Below are 16,174 nucleotides of genomic sequence, written 5' to 3'. Positions count from 1 at the left end.
CTTCAAGGGTTTTTACAGCCAGTCATGCAGTGTATGTAGTAACATTAAAATACTCCCAGCCTCCTTGTATATACTTTTGCTTTTACTTAAAGTTTGAAGTTTAATAATTCTATATAGTAACCCTGCTTCAGGGCCTAAGTTAAGATTTTAGAAATAATGAGAGAAATTTGGATTTTTCATATTTTAAGTTAACTTTAGTTTAACATTATTGTCTGTAAATTCTATATCCCAACATGAAGATCTAAATGCTGCTCCAAGGCCTCCTCCACACTACTATTAAATTCTGGTGGGAAATACTGACTTTTTCATTTAATTATTAGCCTTAAAGCAGTCAATTTTATGTAAAATATTAAGTCTTAAAAATACTTAAATCAGCCCATGAAATAATATCACCTCAGATTAGATTTCCAGAAAAAATACCTGGGACATGACGCATGATTGTGTTATTCTTTTTAAAGGTGGGGTATGCAATTCTGGAGAAATCAAATACCATGACCAATACCATGATATAGAGCGAACAACAACACAGCAAGTAATAAAACTAACGTCAGCTAGGTTGTGGGTTAGCAAACTGTCCCTACAGTTGTGTTGCGAAGCTAACAGCCAGAGAGGACGAGACGGTTTCCCAGAGCACACCAGCTCCAGACAGCGATACTCACAAGTGTGTACTCATAGTGTTGTGTGTATATAGGAACTTCGTGTCAGATCATGTCAGACCCCATTGCTAATAAGAAACTGGCCTTTAAACAAAATGTGAATGTGTTGCTGGTACTGTAAATCCCACTGAGAATGCACTTACACTTGTCTTTCTGGTCTGTCAGAGTTCACCTTCCGCTCAGGCTGTGTCTCACCACCTTACTAGATCTATGGCATCTCTCTGGAACTTTTGCTGGGTACATTGTCAGCTATGTAGAGCCTTTGAACAATCTTTCCCCTAACAATAGACATACTCTTAGTTTTAGCCTATGCTAGTTTAGATTGTCATTCTGTTTGTTTAGTAGCCCTTTCATACATATGCTTTCATAAGCAAGAGAAGAGAGAACTCCCGCACACTGTCCTTTTACTTGCAATAAACTTTGTTAGAGATACAACCTTTCAGTCCTTAGAAGTTCATCAGGTAAAACTGAGGAACAATAAAAATTCCAGACAGATATAGCCAACACCTCCTCAGGTGAGGCCAGTCAGGGTCCATGCTGTCAGGCAATCCGTCCCACAGTCTGTATGCATTTAGTCAATTAAAAGGCACATTTCACAATCACAAAATGGACATTCCCTGATCTATAATGGACAGCAACTACATCAATTTATGTACAAACATTTAATAATATTAAAATAAATGTATCCAAAATCATCTCGTCCTCCATATGCTTTCATACATAATGCCCTATTATGTGAAGGTGCAATCCACCCTGTTTCCCCTTCACCTCACCACCTGGTTTAATGCCCTGAGAATTCCACTGTCATAGTGACAGCTAAAGGGGCAACAAGCACCCTGCCATAATTTGCATCTCAAGATGGTGCCCAACTATATTAGTGAACTCTGTTTTTGTGAAACATATCTGAATATATTGAAACTCTGCTTTAGGGCAGTGGTTCCCAAACTTTTTGGCTTGTAACCCCTTAAAATTAAGTGATGTCTGTACTTGCAACCCATTGCAAGTAGACAGTTGCATATGTCTATGGGTTATGAGCAAGTCAACCAAACGGTACCAAAAGTAATTATTTGAGTAATTTTTAGCGGCCTGAAGATGAAGAGGTATTATCCAGCAATTTGCAAGAAAAAAAGCAAAGATTTGAAAAACGTTTGAAAAAATAAATTAAATCTTTGTGTAGCAATTTAGATTTATTCTGTGACCCCGTGGGGGTTCTCGACCCCAAGGTTGGGAACCACTTCTCTAGGCTCAACTCGAAACTCTAAAGAAATCAAAAGCCTCCCAGATTTCGTTATGAAGTATCGTTAGCAAAGCCAGAAATATGGACTATATAATGGAGGGGAAAAACAATATCAGACTGTATTCCTCATTAATCATGCCTGTGCTGCAACAGAAATAAAATGGGGATGCTTTTCTGTTGTTGTATCATATTGTATATGTCACTTAGAGCAACGTGCCAGGTAAGTTGCCAGGCAGACACACAGCCTATTCCCTGGGGCTCACCCTAAATAATGGCTGCCCCTAAACAATTATGCTTTGGAAAATGGCCAGCAGTAACACGAGGTATATGTGTAGTGTAAATCATTGGTATGGTCCTGTCTTACGCATTATATTGTGTTTTTCTAGCGATGCATTAAATGCACGTGATGCTTTCATTAATATTTTCATTTAATACATTTTATTACCTCATAGTTCTCTTGAATATTAATAGAGTATAATCCATCCATCCATTAATTCTTGAAACTGTTTATTATTCCAATCAAATATTATCTGATACAGATATTAATTCATAACATTGCCATATGAAGTTAGCTACTCACATATTAACTGCAAAATGCATCTCTCATAACACATAGTATATAGTTTCATTGTGAACTTGTTATAAAAGCTGTTCAGCCATGTTGTTATAGTTTTGTCTAAATGTATCAAACCAATTTCATATCACTCTGAGCTTCACGATTAGGAGGTTTCTGCAGTACCTGAGGTTCACCATAGGAGAGCAGCATTGTACTAGTGAATGAAAAGCCTAAAGGAACAATATTTGTTTCCCTGTGCCATCTCAGACAGAGGAATACATGAAATGAGCTTCAGAAAATCAGCATTAAATTTAAACTTGTCTGTCTGCTACAATGGCTACATAAGTTACAAAATATTCCAAGTCCGAAATGATCAAATGCTTTTAGGCCACTTGTAAGTATGGTCAGGGCTCCAGCTTTGGAACAATCTGCCTGAAGAAATTATGCCAACACTTTTCTGTCACTTTGAGCTACAGCACATTGCACTGCAATGTTGACAATCTTGTTGTTTTGGTTGCAGTGTATCAGGTCTTGTGGCTTTTCAGCACTCCTTAATGCCCCTCTTCTATAGCATTAATATGCTGATAGCAACATGACAGTGTATAATATGATTCAGGTATGTGAAAATGCTACTAATGTATTGAGCCACACATCCATGTACTTCCCAGCCTCCTTCATCTACCAGAACAGGAAATCAAGTGTTCCTCACTAAATAGAGGATAAGACGGAATAAATATTAGATATATTTAATATGTTTAAAGGATCATCGTCTGTCAGTAAGTGCAGGTTTGTGAATTTTATAATTTGATGCAAGAAAAATTGTGAAAGAAAACAACTGGAATTTTCTTAAAGCCAAAATTCTTTAAACACTGTATATAACACTAATTATTTCACTGACATAAGCTATTTCTATGATTACATATAGAAAATATAGAAGATATGGCATTATCACACTATGTACAGTATCAATTTGTATATACTGTATATGTTAAATAAATTAATGTCAATTAAATGTTATGTCAAAAAATGGATTTATTTAAAATGTATCATTCAGAACACCTGCTTTGACAAACTAAGGATAATAAGAAAAAAATAAATCACCAGCCACAAGTTCTGTATGTTTATACTGTATTTGTTTTTGTATGCTATCATATTATTGCAATGGAAACCACTTATTCTGATGAAATTCCACTTGTACATTTGAAATAATAAGCTCCTCAAAGCAGCCACTTCATACTCTTAAATTCTGGTGTTTTCTCTCTTTTCCCTTTTGCCTTAATCCACCAGCCGTATATCTGTTGGATCTTATGCACGGCGGCACTAGCAACAGCTCATTACAAGGAGCAACAAAAGCAAAATGAGATTGAGGTAAGCTGATTTCAGATTTAAACTGAGCAACTCAAATTTCTTTCTCTTTTGTGAGGCAGCCCATTTTACAAAAACAAAACCATCTGCCTGCCATCTATTAGGTACTCTTTAAAATGCTGTATTGTTATTCACAGGGTTTTAGGAACTTCAGTCAGAAATAAACTGTAAAATACATTGTTGTTTGTCCACAAACATGTGGGGTTTAAGTACATCATTGACCATGAGTCACAATGGTCTTTTTATTCTCTTTGATACTTTATCTTAAACCATTTTGACACCATTTGATCCTGAGAAAACAAGTCATAGATTATTTCTAAAGCACCTAAAAAATGAGGGAAGCCTTGGCTTTCTTAGTGTCTCCTGTTCACAATAAGCAAATTGTTGTCTCCAAATCCTGCCTACTTTGAGGGTTAGGAATGCATTTTCCAGATTCCCACCTTTCACAAACATGAAAGATTACAATAAAGATTTTACTTATTTTTGATTGTTCACCTGAAAATGTGCAGGTGCACAGATGGACAGACATTTCTCTCTGAATGCTGCATTATGATGTTTCACCACTGAAAAGAACATCAACAGCACACAGCATTGATTTAATCAAAATGCACTCCTCATTCTTGTTTTGGCTTCAATGTTTAGGATTGTGAGACATTCGGCTGATGTATACGTGTTTGTGGCAGCAACTGTGTGATTGTTACCATTAGGAGCCATAGGTGGTCTTCAGTTTGTGCCAGCTTTTGACACTCGTCTGCTTTCTGCTGCTGTCCTTGAACGACCAAACAGTCTTCACCCTGGTGGTGCTGATAATCCAGAGGTGGAAACATCCTTGTCATCTTATCACAGTTCCAACTGCATAAGCACTCATTATACCAGTAACACAGCGCCACCACAACCAGGAGGGCAAACCATGCTGCTGTTGTTGACTGTGGTCTGAATACCCTTTGAATGCCAACCTGAACCAGCATCACTCAAGACTGGAGCTTCAGTACGCTGTAAAGCTTTTATAGGTGCCAGCTTTTATTTTCCCTGCCAATGAAAAAGATATAAAAGTTAGCGTTTACCAGAAACAGCAGCACGAATTTGGGAGAAACTGTACCTTGCCTATTTACAATGTTTATATTATCGACCACAAAAGAGATGGATGTGGAACATGTAGGTGGAAAAACTGAGGGGGATTCTGCTTAAACAGTAATGGGATCTTTTTAAGTTTGGTTTGCTTGACTTTAGACAATTAGAACAGCAAGCTGTTGGTAAAGTCTTTCTGAAAATATTTGTGCCTTGAATCCTGAAAAACTGCTCCTCAGATCCCCAGCTCATATTTGGATAATGATACCAGGCAGACTGCTGGAAGCTTGGCATGATTATGGCATGATTATGTTTCTCCTGATAATAGTGTAGGATTCAGTGAAAGACTGAAAAACAAAGTAAAGTAATAAAGTAGTTCCCCATCTACTCTCTACCTCTCTGCTGTATGCTATTTCAAAGGTATAAGGAAGCCTTCCTGAGTTGAACAAACTGTGTATAATCTGCATCATATGAGAATTTGTGCTTCCACTTGTAACTGGTGCTATGTGTTTTCTGGAGCACTAATGTTACACAAGAAAAAAAACCCTATATTTATGTTGGGTTATTTTGGCTCATGAGAAATTAATAACTAGTGGGTTGCAGAATCAACTTGTTCGGATTTTTGTGAAATACCAGCATACTTCTTTAATTAAATTAAGATCAAAGTAAAAGTAAAGTAGATAAAGAGAGAAAAGAGAAGCAGAAGTTAGAAAATGATTTTTACTTTTTAAGACGACAAACATATGAATCACACAATGGGGCTGCAACTACTGTAAATACCAGAAACTACCCAGTTTCATAAACATTGTGAGATAAATAGACACAAAGTTTTCCATCTAAGACAGCGAGTGAAAGCAGGGTTAAACAGACAGAGATAAAAGATAAAAAACTGTGTGTAAGTTACAAATACAGCATATTTTAAATAGGTACAAAATGACAGAAAATAATTAATTGTATTTTACATACAGTAGATGTAAAGGGTAAAATGTGCAGACTGCTAAATATGCAAAGCCTGGGCTTATATACATAGATTAAGCCTGTTTGCAATCACTTGACCTCTCATATGAGGCAGTCTGAAGATTACTTTCAATCTGTGCCCTCACTGGTATAATCAGTGGGATTTACATTTTTCTAAAGACATAAACCTTTTAACTTTATATTAATTAAAAAAAATGTTATTATTATTTCACTTTTTGCATTCTATATATTTAAATCCATGTACCCATGTGGTTAACTTCTAGGAAATTTGGGCAGATTAAATAAAGTAAAATATGTAAAATGTTATTCAAATATGTAATAACAACAGCAATATACCACTCTACTGGGTACTAGGGAAGCCTTAGTACCCAAGAGAGTGTTCTTTATTTACACACTGTACTATATCATGTCAAAATATACAACATTACCAATCCAATAAAGCTGCAAATTCATGATTTTTGGCAGGCAATGATATGATATCATTTTTGATTTTGGGAAAAAAAAACATTTTAACAAATAAATAAATAAATAAAATTAAAACAAATTGGAGCTTATGCTTCATCATTTTTGTGGTCAAAACTGATATTCAACAGATATCCATGTAGGTGCAAGATTACCTGGTGAACACCTGATGAATAAATTACAATAGCATCTATTTTCTCACTGTTTCTCTCTTGGCAGTACGATTACCTATCAGACAGCTGGGCTTTCTTTTTTTTAATGACCATTTTCAAAACAAACAGTAAAATACCAATGCAAACAATACAAGATGTAAACTTGTATTGTTTGTATTGAATGCCATAAATTTTATAATTACAAATTTAAATTAGATATATAAATGATATTTAAAATAATAATAACAATATGTCCTAATCCTAATTAACATTAAAATAAAAGGAAACATACTGTACATAATGTCACACTGGCCGTACACATACATCCAAATACATCACACAATCAGGTAATCACAGATAGCCCAACATCTGGAAGGGGTTAAGCTTATGGCCTCTATTATTGACCATTCACAAAGTCCAGGTATTTTCCTCATTTCTGAGCAGAATTTTCTATCTGGTTAATGAGAGGAAGAGACAACTTCTCATGTGCTGCTACAGTCCCAAGTTGACCAAACCATACATTCACTGGGTGCAAATCAGCGGACTTCCACTCACAAACCAGGAAACATCTGGGCTTTCTAATTTCTGAAAGCAGGACAACAGGCTGCTTTGTGGCTCGTTGTGATACACAACATTAAAACCTGGCTATTTTATGTGCAGTTTGGTACTAATGATAAAGCAATCTCTCAACAAAACTAAGTGATGACAGGGGGCTGGGAAGGAGAAAACAATTTGCATAATGGAAAAATCAGACCTAATCTTCTCCAGAACTCAGCCTGGGAGCTTGGAGAGAAGATGAAGGGAGGGAGGGAAGGTCAAAAGCAATGGATGAGCCTTTAAATCTGAGAATCTCTTAGCTCTATCCTTAAACCTCTTTAGATGCCCGTTAACTTGCAGCAATCCCCAAGACAATGCTTTGGGCTCTAACAATCCCCTTAGTATAATGTATTGATGCATAGCATTGTTGAAAGCTAATCATGTGACCATCTACTATATCTTTACAATGAGCTTCATATATCCTGTGTGCATTAATTGCACTAAATATGGATTGGATTGCAATTGACAGATTACATATACCACACAAATATCTTTCTTTTCTTTTTTTTAAATTTTACTCTAAATTATACATTAATTTGTCATACTGTCTATAGGGCTAGAGACAGTATGTTGACAGTATTTTGACTATATTGTAAACTGTATCGGTAGATTCTGATGACCAAAGGGTGGCAGTGTTGATTACTCCTCTCTGGCATGAGTTTACTCCAGATGGACAATTGTTAAGGTGAAGATTGTGAAGAAGTAGAAGTACTTTAACAGCATGCATGAAATGGAATCATGAATCAGGAAATCTCATAACAATAATCACATTCATGTACATTAAAACAGTTTCTTCCTGTCCTTACAGGCTCTACAAAACCGTTGATGATAATGTAAATGATCCACAGTCTGTGAAATGTCCTCTTTGTGTTTCCCCAGACAGTGTTGCAGTGGAGGAATGGTAACACAAAGAGAAAATGTAGCTTTGGATGATACCCACTTTATTTGTCTTGTGCTAAAGCTTCATATTAGCTTTGTCTGAACTAAGGAATGCAATTGTTGGCACAGAACAAGTAACGTGGATTTTGTCCCCCATGACTTGCAGTACATTGGAATCACATTTGGAACAGATCACTTAATGGCCAGTATGGACAGGAGGAATGATTACAGCAACCAAAAACTGTGTCTGTGTACATATGGCTATTTGAGTGTTATTTGATGGCAGACTTGAAAAAATGTGAACCTATCCTTTAAGCAGCAAATCCTGGAGATTTAATGGTAATACCTGAAAATGTTCAGTTTATGTGCTTTGCATACTAAGCCATTGGTCTGAAATTCAAATGAAGGTGCCATATGCACTAATATACAAATGTCTTTATGTCTATTTGATTGATTGATAAAGAATCTAAGAATGTTTAATTTGTTGAGTTTCCATGGAGACAGTCCCTGTTGCTAAATGTGCAGCAACACTCCTCACCTTTACCAAAGCTTTTAAAGTTGCCATTTCATGGCATTTTCAGCAATGGGGATGTGATTTAGAATATTATTGATTTGTGTTCACAGCTTATACTCGGCCCCTCCTGCCATGCTGAAAACAGGGTGTTATCTCCCATTAAGCCGCTGTACAATCAAAGAAAGTCTTTATCTTATCAGGAGAAACAGAGAATATACACACTGGAGTGAAGCTGATCTGTTTTCCCTTCCAGTGGCCAAGTCAAACATTAAAAGGTGACAGCTGAAGAATAGGAGAGGAGGCTACGGCTAAAGACAGGTACAGTAGGAGACAGTGTGTGTGTGTGTGTGTGTGTGTGTGCGTTATTCAGCATTGTGTAAGGAGTGCAAGAGAGAAACCATGGAAGCAAGTGTGTGTCAGGTTAGCATCTGGGTGTGTCTGTATGTCAGCTTGTCGCATATGCGTCTATACTGTATCAGCTTATACATCATCTGTCCATGCGTCTGTCTGTGTGTATGTGTGTGTGCCAACGTGTGTGTCACTCTTGTCTGTCTGTCTGCCAGCATGATAATGCTGAGCCCTCGTGAAGCCGCTTGCATCTCTGTTGTGGCTCCTTGTTCTTGGCCTACTTTGGGAGAGGTGAATTGAGGGCAACTCGAGTCTATGGGTAAGGGGATTAGGTCTCCAAACATGCTCCTCTCCAGTTTGGGATTTTGCCCCGATGCCAGACACTTAAAGTCTGCCAAGGATTAAGATAAAGAGAGAAGTAAGAGCGGCATGTATTGTGGTGTGCGTGGGGAGATGTTTTCAACAACAAAAAAAGGAAGAGGAGGGGTGGGTGGTGGTTAATAAAAAAATAAGATGTATGGTGGTGATATGATCTAATACATCAATACAGCATTTGTTGACCTATTTCAATGTGGCTCGTGCCATGATGTCGGTCAGTATGGTTTCAAGGGATAAGACACAATAAGGGAGAAGCTGTTCTTTTCATTTCCTTTGTATTAATGGATGATCTGATTAATTCAGTGGTTTAATTAGAAAATAGCTCAGATCTTTGCTGACTAATTTTGGTATCACAGTTTCTTGATTTGGGAAACAAAAGCAGTCTTTGCATTGCACAAGGGAATACAGTGTTAACAGGCATCCCAAGAAGAATCATAGTCCATCTGACATGAAGGCCAAGCTTACAATTAAGCATATTTGCCACTTTGTTCCACTGACTCAATTTTGAATCCTCCAGTAAAATAGAACATCATCTGCATAAAATGACATTTTCGTAAGTCTAAGGTTTACTGAAATACTGTAGTATCTATAAAGAATCTCAAGCACGACAGGTGCAATCAAGAATAAATGAAGCCCCCAACTAACAGATATTTTGCACTGAGAACTAAGTGGCACGTCCTCTGAATAATTTATTAGATAGAATGATAAGAGCATCAGGTTGAGGTATTAGTGCTCCTGAACCTCTTATTTGGCTTTCAGGAGTCTTCACAAGAGTCTGTCTTTTCCTTTGTCTTGACAGAGTAGGGGGGTTCATCCACCCCTCCGCCCTGCGTCTGGAGGCTCCTCCTGGGTAAGAGGCTGCTGCTCCATCATGCTCCTCCAAGAAAGTGGGTCATGAGTCTGAGACTGTGGGATTACCGACCGTCAGGCAGGCGTGTGCCGGGCCGCCTCTTAGCCGTAATGTTTAGACCCCTCCGCCCCCCACCTCAACCCCTCCTTTTAGTGGAAAAGAAAGGCAAAAAAACACACACATGCCCTCCACCACCCGTGGGTACACAAACATCCATCTTTAGCCATAAGCCTTTTAGCCCAAGACAATTCAGAAATGACTCCAAATGCACCATGGTCATCTTTGATGGCGTAATTGAGGAAAAAGTACATCATGTTGCAACTGATGAACTTTATAAAAGTCATGGAAATACATATTCATAACAATTACAACATGATATTGTTACTAGAAAATGTAATAAACAGAAAAAACTGTCAGCATGTCAACCTAGGATGTGTGATTTGTACAGTATTCCCAATGAACTGTTTTATAATTTACAGAATCCCAACCAGCTCAGCAATAATGACATCTAATAGCAACGCCATGATAAATGCTAGCTTTTAAACAGCTGACCCTGTGAAACTAATGGAAGGCTGGTTGTCTGATATGCTCTGAGATGGCGTGTGATTAATCAGCAAATAAATTACTAATGATAAATAAATTCATTTTGCAGTGGAATGATTACATCCATCATTCGAGGTCACTGTTGCCTTGTACAGTCGCTAATCAGTGTCCCTCTCTTTGCTTTCCACCTGCTGATGGCGAAAGAAAGGAATACATCAATGAGGAACTATGGAGACTTTGAAAGGTGGATGCAAAGTAAGAGTTGGGAAAAGAAAGATGGGGTATGGGGTATTGGTGGATGTAAAATGTAAAAATGTTTAAAATTAAGGACCAAAAAATAGATTGTTGTGTTTAAAAATTGGGGCTCTTTCATGCTGCAGAGAGGGAACTATAATTCATCTGCTCATCTCATTGTTTCGGTCCAGTTTGGGGGTCTAGCTCACTCTGTGTCTGGGAGGGTTCATTAGAGAGAAAGAGGGGTGGGACAGAGATTTCAATTAGAGTTCAAATATAAGCACTCATAGCCACACATGACCTCCTTAAAAATCCAAACACAACATTAAATTGAGCCATGGTGTCCCATTCAACCAATTATGTATTTTTTGTCATACTACCAATTTTTTTGTTTGGCCTCATAAAGGTATAGACATACATAAATAAAAATATGCATCTACAAAATTACATTATGACATGGTACCATACCAAGATAGTAATATTATTTTGTCAGTTTTATCAGGAATTTATTTAAAATGATGTATTTCTTTCTCTCTGGCAAATTTCTCTCTCTCTGTACAAATATTTTTTGCAAATAACACATTTCTGTAATTTGGTACCAGTGGTAATATATCACATGATCTCAGTACGCTCTAAAGCATACAGGACAATGGATATGTTTGTATATGTAAAATTGTGCTTTGTTAAGATACTTCCTTGTCTCCCATTAAATCTATCTATAATAAAGCCCAGAATTCTGCTGTTATTACGAAATATTTCTGTTGACACTTCTCATTTTAATAAAAAAGCAACCTGCTTTAAATTTGTCACCATTATTCCACAGTATACAGGACAGTACTCGCTGCTAATTTGTGATTGTCTTGACAACAAAAAAAGACTTTTCAAATTTGCATTTTAAGTTGTGAAACAAACGAATAACATTAATAATGACTGCATTCCATATAGGTGTTCCAATGCCAGAGCCAGATCATCAATGTTACTAGTTACACCTGTGCTTTTCCAGCTATGACAAGTCAAAATGTCCACCATGAAAAGGTCTCCTAAGCTGTTGACTAATTACTGTTAATCTAAGATGCTGTTAGAACATATTCTGAACATTTCAAATATTAATATTATGATTAAAAGCACACCACCTGTCAGGATTTCTAATGGTGTTGAACACAATTCTTCTGTAAAATAAAAAATGGTGGTTAAGATGCAGACTGCAACATCAGAGCCTTGACTAGGATTTTAGAAATCTATAAAATGTTTTGTTTATTTCAATTAGTGATATTTTATTCATTTAGTTAACTGTTTAAACATCAAATTTAAACATTTGATTTAAATTTCATTTCCCAAAGCTTGTTTTCAAAGACTTCTTGACTTCTCCACACTGGACAGGAATAGAATTCTTGAGGGAAAATAATGAATACTTAAGTTTTTATTTATTGCCCTAAATGTAGTCAAATGTATGTATGTATTCTAAAAAATTGTGGATTCTGCCTTTTTACTGCAGAATATACTCCTCCCAGGTTGCTAAAAAAGACAAATTCCCAGAGAAAATACCAAGGACTTAACCTTAGCGTCCTCAATGGTAGCTATGGCAACATCACCTAGCAGTAAGGCAACTAGGTAGGTATGTGGAAATATTAATTTGTGTTAGCTCAGGATTGTGTTAGCTAGACTTTTTTAACAGCAGAATCCAACAAGATAAAAGAAAGGACATTTGGTTAGCACAGAAATATATAAAAAACAATTAAGAATAATGCAGCAATTTTCATATATTTGATTCTATCAAATGGTCTACCACAAACCCTTGGCCATTGGCAGCATCGTTGGCTACATGTATGCCTCTTTTGATCAAAACGTGTCACTGTGCAACACAATACAAATATCCTATCAAGCCTTCCAAAGCTGATTAGGTCTATATAACTTACTTTAAACCAGTCCATGGGTGTAAAGCTCATATCACTGGTAAGCTCTTTAGAAGTATTTCTACCAAAATATAGCACCTGCAAACCAGATAGACCCCACAGCAGGCCAACATCTGTAATGACAAGCTAGGTCAAGCCTCAGCTCTGCCTGAAAGGTTTGAACTCTGACCTCCCAAGCAATAAGGCTCTGGGGTGGCTTATCAATGCTCTAAAAAGCTGATATTTCCCACCCTGAACAAAGACGGGTAAAATACACCGTAACCAGTCAAGTCCCCAGACGGTGTGTCGGAACTGAGTAACAGCATCCCTCATATAAATGGATGGGCAGTTGTTGGCCTTTATTGTCTGAGCATTAAACCAGCGACACATGTTGGGTGGTAAAAGTGTCAAGGCCTGACTGAAGGGCCATTGTATTGGTTTCCAGTGGTAGCAGTCAGGCTTTGTTCCCTGTGTTGTTCATCATTAGCATATCAATATTCAAAGGGGCTGATGCTGGGCAGAGGTGGCAGCCTTTTTAGCCTAGAGTAACCCTCATGCACAAATAATGAATCCTGCATTCGAATCTTAAGGGCCAGCTGTTGAGTTAAGCCCATAATGATAGGAAGTGTGATGAATCATAACCAATCTCAACGTGGAGCTGACTTTGAATTGAGCATTTGTGCATTTTTGTCCTTTTCTTTAAATTTCCAAAGATCATTTCTAATGTCTCACAGTACACATTATACACTTTTGAACCATTTCTCCAGTTATCTTGGGTGAATAACAAAGGGCTAAATGGTGTCACCCATTCCACCCCTCCAGCATACCTCCCTCCCCCTCCTCGACTCAGACCAGCTGACCCTAAGACTGGCAGGCCGGGGGACAGTTAGCCTTGTGTGTTATTGTGTGTGTGTGTGTGTGTGTGTGTGTGTGTGTGTGTGTGTGTGTGTGTGTGTGTGTGTGTGTGTGTGTGTGAGAGAGGGGCAAAGCCACCAGTGAGTGTCGGTTACTCCAAGGGCCAAGCGGAAAAGCGGTTGGGCAGTTTAGCCAGCTGCTGTGGGAGCGAGCCATGGCTGGCCTGGTCAGTGAAACCTTGCCAGATGGAGCCGTTTCAAAACAATGAGAGCTGCTTGCTATGGTTGAAAACTAGAAGCTGGTTGCTCCGGGGACGCAGAGGGTGGGCCTTTATTTACAGTAAATGACTGGTGGTTGGGTTTGCAATATCTAGAAATATTCTTTGGGTCAGCAAGTTTTCTAGTTGTAGTCTAATATGTTTGTTCACTTATCTCTCCAGCAGCGACTGATCCAGACCTATCTGCAAATTGATATACAACTCTAAATAATATTAATATGTTTTCTTTGTCCTCTATTATTTTGCATATTCACTGTCAAGGCTTGTTTTTCATATTCAGATGTCATTCTCCTGCCATCTTTGACATACTCTTGCTAACTCTCTCTCTCTGTGTCTCTCTTGCACTCTTCCTCTTTCTGTCCAGACAGCAACAGGCTGAGATGTCCTGGGACTACTCCGCTTAGGAGTAACCAAGCCTGGGTAATGAGGCGTGTGATTGGTCCCCTCCCTCCTGAACAAGGCCAGTCTTTGGAGGACATGATTGATCATGACTGGAGCACAATGGCAGCCTGGTGTCAGAGGGGTGGTATGGGTGCACATGGACCCCCCGCGGTAACACTTGGTCACCCAGCTCAGCTGTGCATAAACAGTTACACACACACACACACACACACACACACAGGACATGTATGTACAGATGTACATATACAGTATGTACACAGTATGTACAAACAAAGCAAGACCATGTGCTTCAATGTGTGCATGTAAAAACATGCATAAAAGTCAGCACATTGACAGTCAGTCAAACAACAAATTTTAAAAATCTCCCTTGAGTGATTAGCTCCCTAGACTATAGGAGCTTACTCTCAAAATGTTTAATTCTTCTTCCCGTATTTTTGCCATTAAGTGAGTGTGCTGCTAATTTAGCAAAAATGCTGCTTGAAATTTGAAAGCTGTCCAATTTTAGACATTTTTTCAGTTAATGTCAACAGTATCTATTTCACAAATCACTGTCACAATGAAATCCAAAACAGTATTTTTTTAAACTACATTATAAATGGCTGTCGAAACAATTTGGCTAAACATAGTTTATAGAATGTTATACACAAAAATATACTATTCAGTTATATATTGTTTTAAGTATTAGCAGTCATCCGAGTGAATGAGGGAAAGGGTATGTCTTTGCTCCAAATTAAATCCTTTTTAGTGCTAAAATACAAATATAAGCTAAGATCATTTTCTATTATACATGAAACAAATCAGACCTGAGTAAAGATTTGTATTCATAAAACTATTCCATTCTCTTTTCAGGTAAGTGCCCTCACTTGAAGGGAAACAGAGATTTCATGTGCAGCATGCCGTTTCTTCTTTTGAAGTAATCCTTAAGGGGCCGAGGCTAAACCGCAGGGCACTTGTGAGCCTGTTGAACCTGCTCATATTCAACGTCAAAAATCAACTTCTAATAGGTGCAAAAGGCAGAGTCTTTATGGAGGACCATTAATGGCTGATTGCAGCTGCTTTCTCAAGTGGGACCCAGGTGTATTATACTTTACCAATTTTCTGTGATGATGCTCTAGGTTTCACAGACAACAAACAAAACAAGATAAAAGCGTTGGCATGTTTTAAGGGTTGGCTCATCATAATATTCATGCAAGGGAGGAGAGGACACCAGAAAACAAAATGTTTATAGAAAGTGGCTATAGAAAAGTGACGGAAACAGCATTGTCTTTTTTATTTCTGTTTTTTGCTTAGTGTATCCCTCAGATTCCTCATTACACATACAGTAACTTGGTGATATAAGCAATTATTTTGTTGTTTTAGTATATGAAAATAATGATGTTTCATAGAATATTATTATTAGTAACAGCATTATTTGAGATCCTAATTTGAAAGATCTTAACCATGCATAAGTCACTATACACATCTTCACCATGAACATTGTCACAGTGGAATAGCAAAGACTCTCTTCTCACAGTGGATGAAATGAAACGGAAAGCAGCCGTGTTGTTGTGCTTGCATTCTAAGCTCCTTTGATGCTGCATTGGCTTTAGGTTACTGTGCACAGCTCCTTCCAGATTTACAAACAGTTCTCCCTTAATCTGCATAAAGATCCACACTGACTGTTGACCAGAGATTACTGCCAATGAAAACAAAAACTTTCGTCTCATCCTTGAAAACAAACATCTGCTGGATATTGTTTTTAAAATCATGTGAATGTAGTGAAACTGCTGGATGGGGGGAGAGAGGATGTACAGTAAGAGGGGTATAAAGAGTAGAAAAAAGATGGTTGATTTCTGTTGAAGTTTGCAAGGCTAATTGCCCTTAGTGGACTAATGAACAGCATAGGTCTAATTGGCTTACACCACTTGTGGGCTCTCGTGCTGGGTGAGTAA

The sequence above is a fragment of the Siniperca chuatsi genome, linkage group LG18 (assembly GCF_020085105.1).
Source record: "Siniperca chuatsi isolate FFG_IHB_CAS linkage group LG18, ASM2008510v1, whole genome shotgun sequence".
NCBI classification, from domain to species: Eukaryota; Metazoa; Chordata; class Actinopteri; order Centrarchiformes; family Sinipercidae; genus Siniperca; species Siniperca chuatsi.
The sequence above is the reverse complement of the archived record's forward strand: the minus strand, read 5'-3'. Positions refer to the sequence as shown.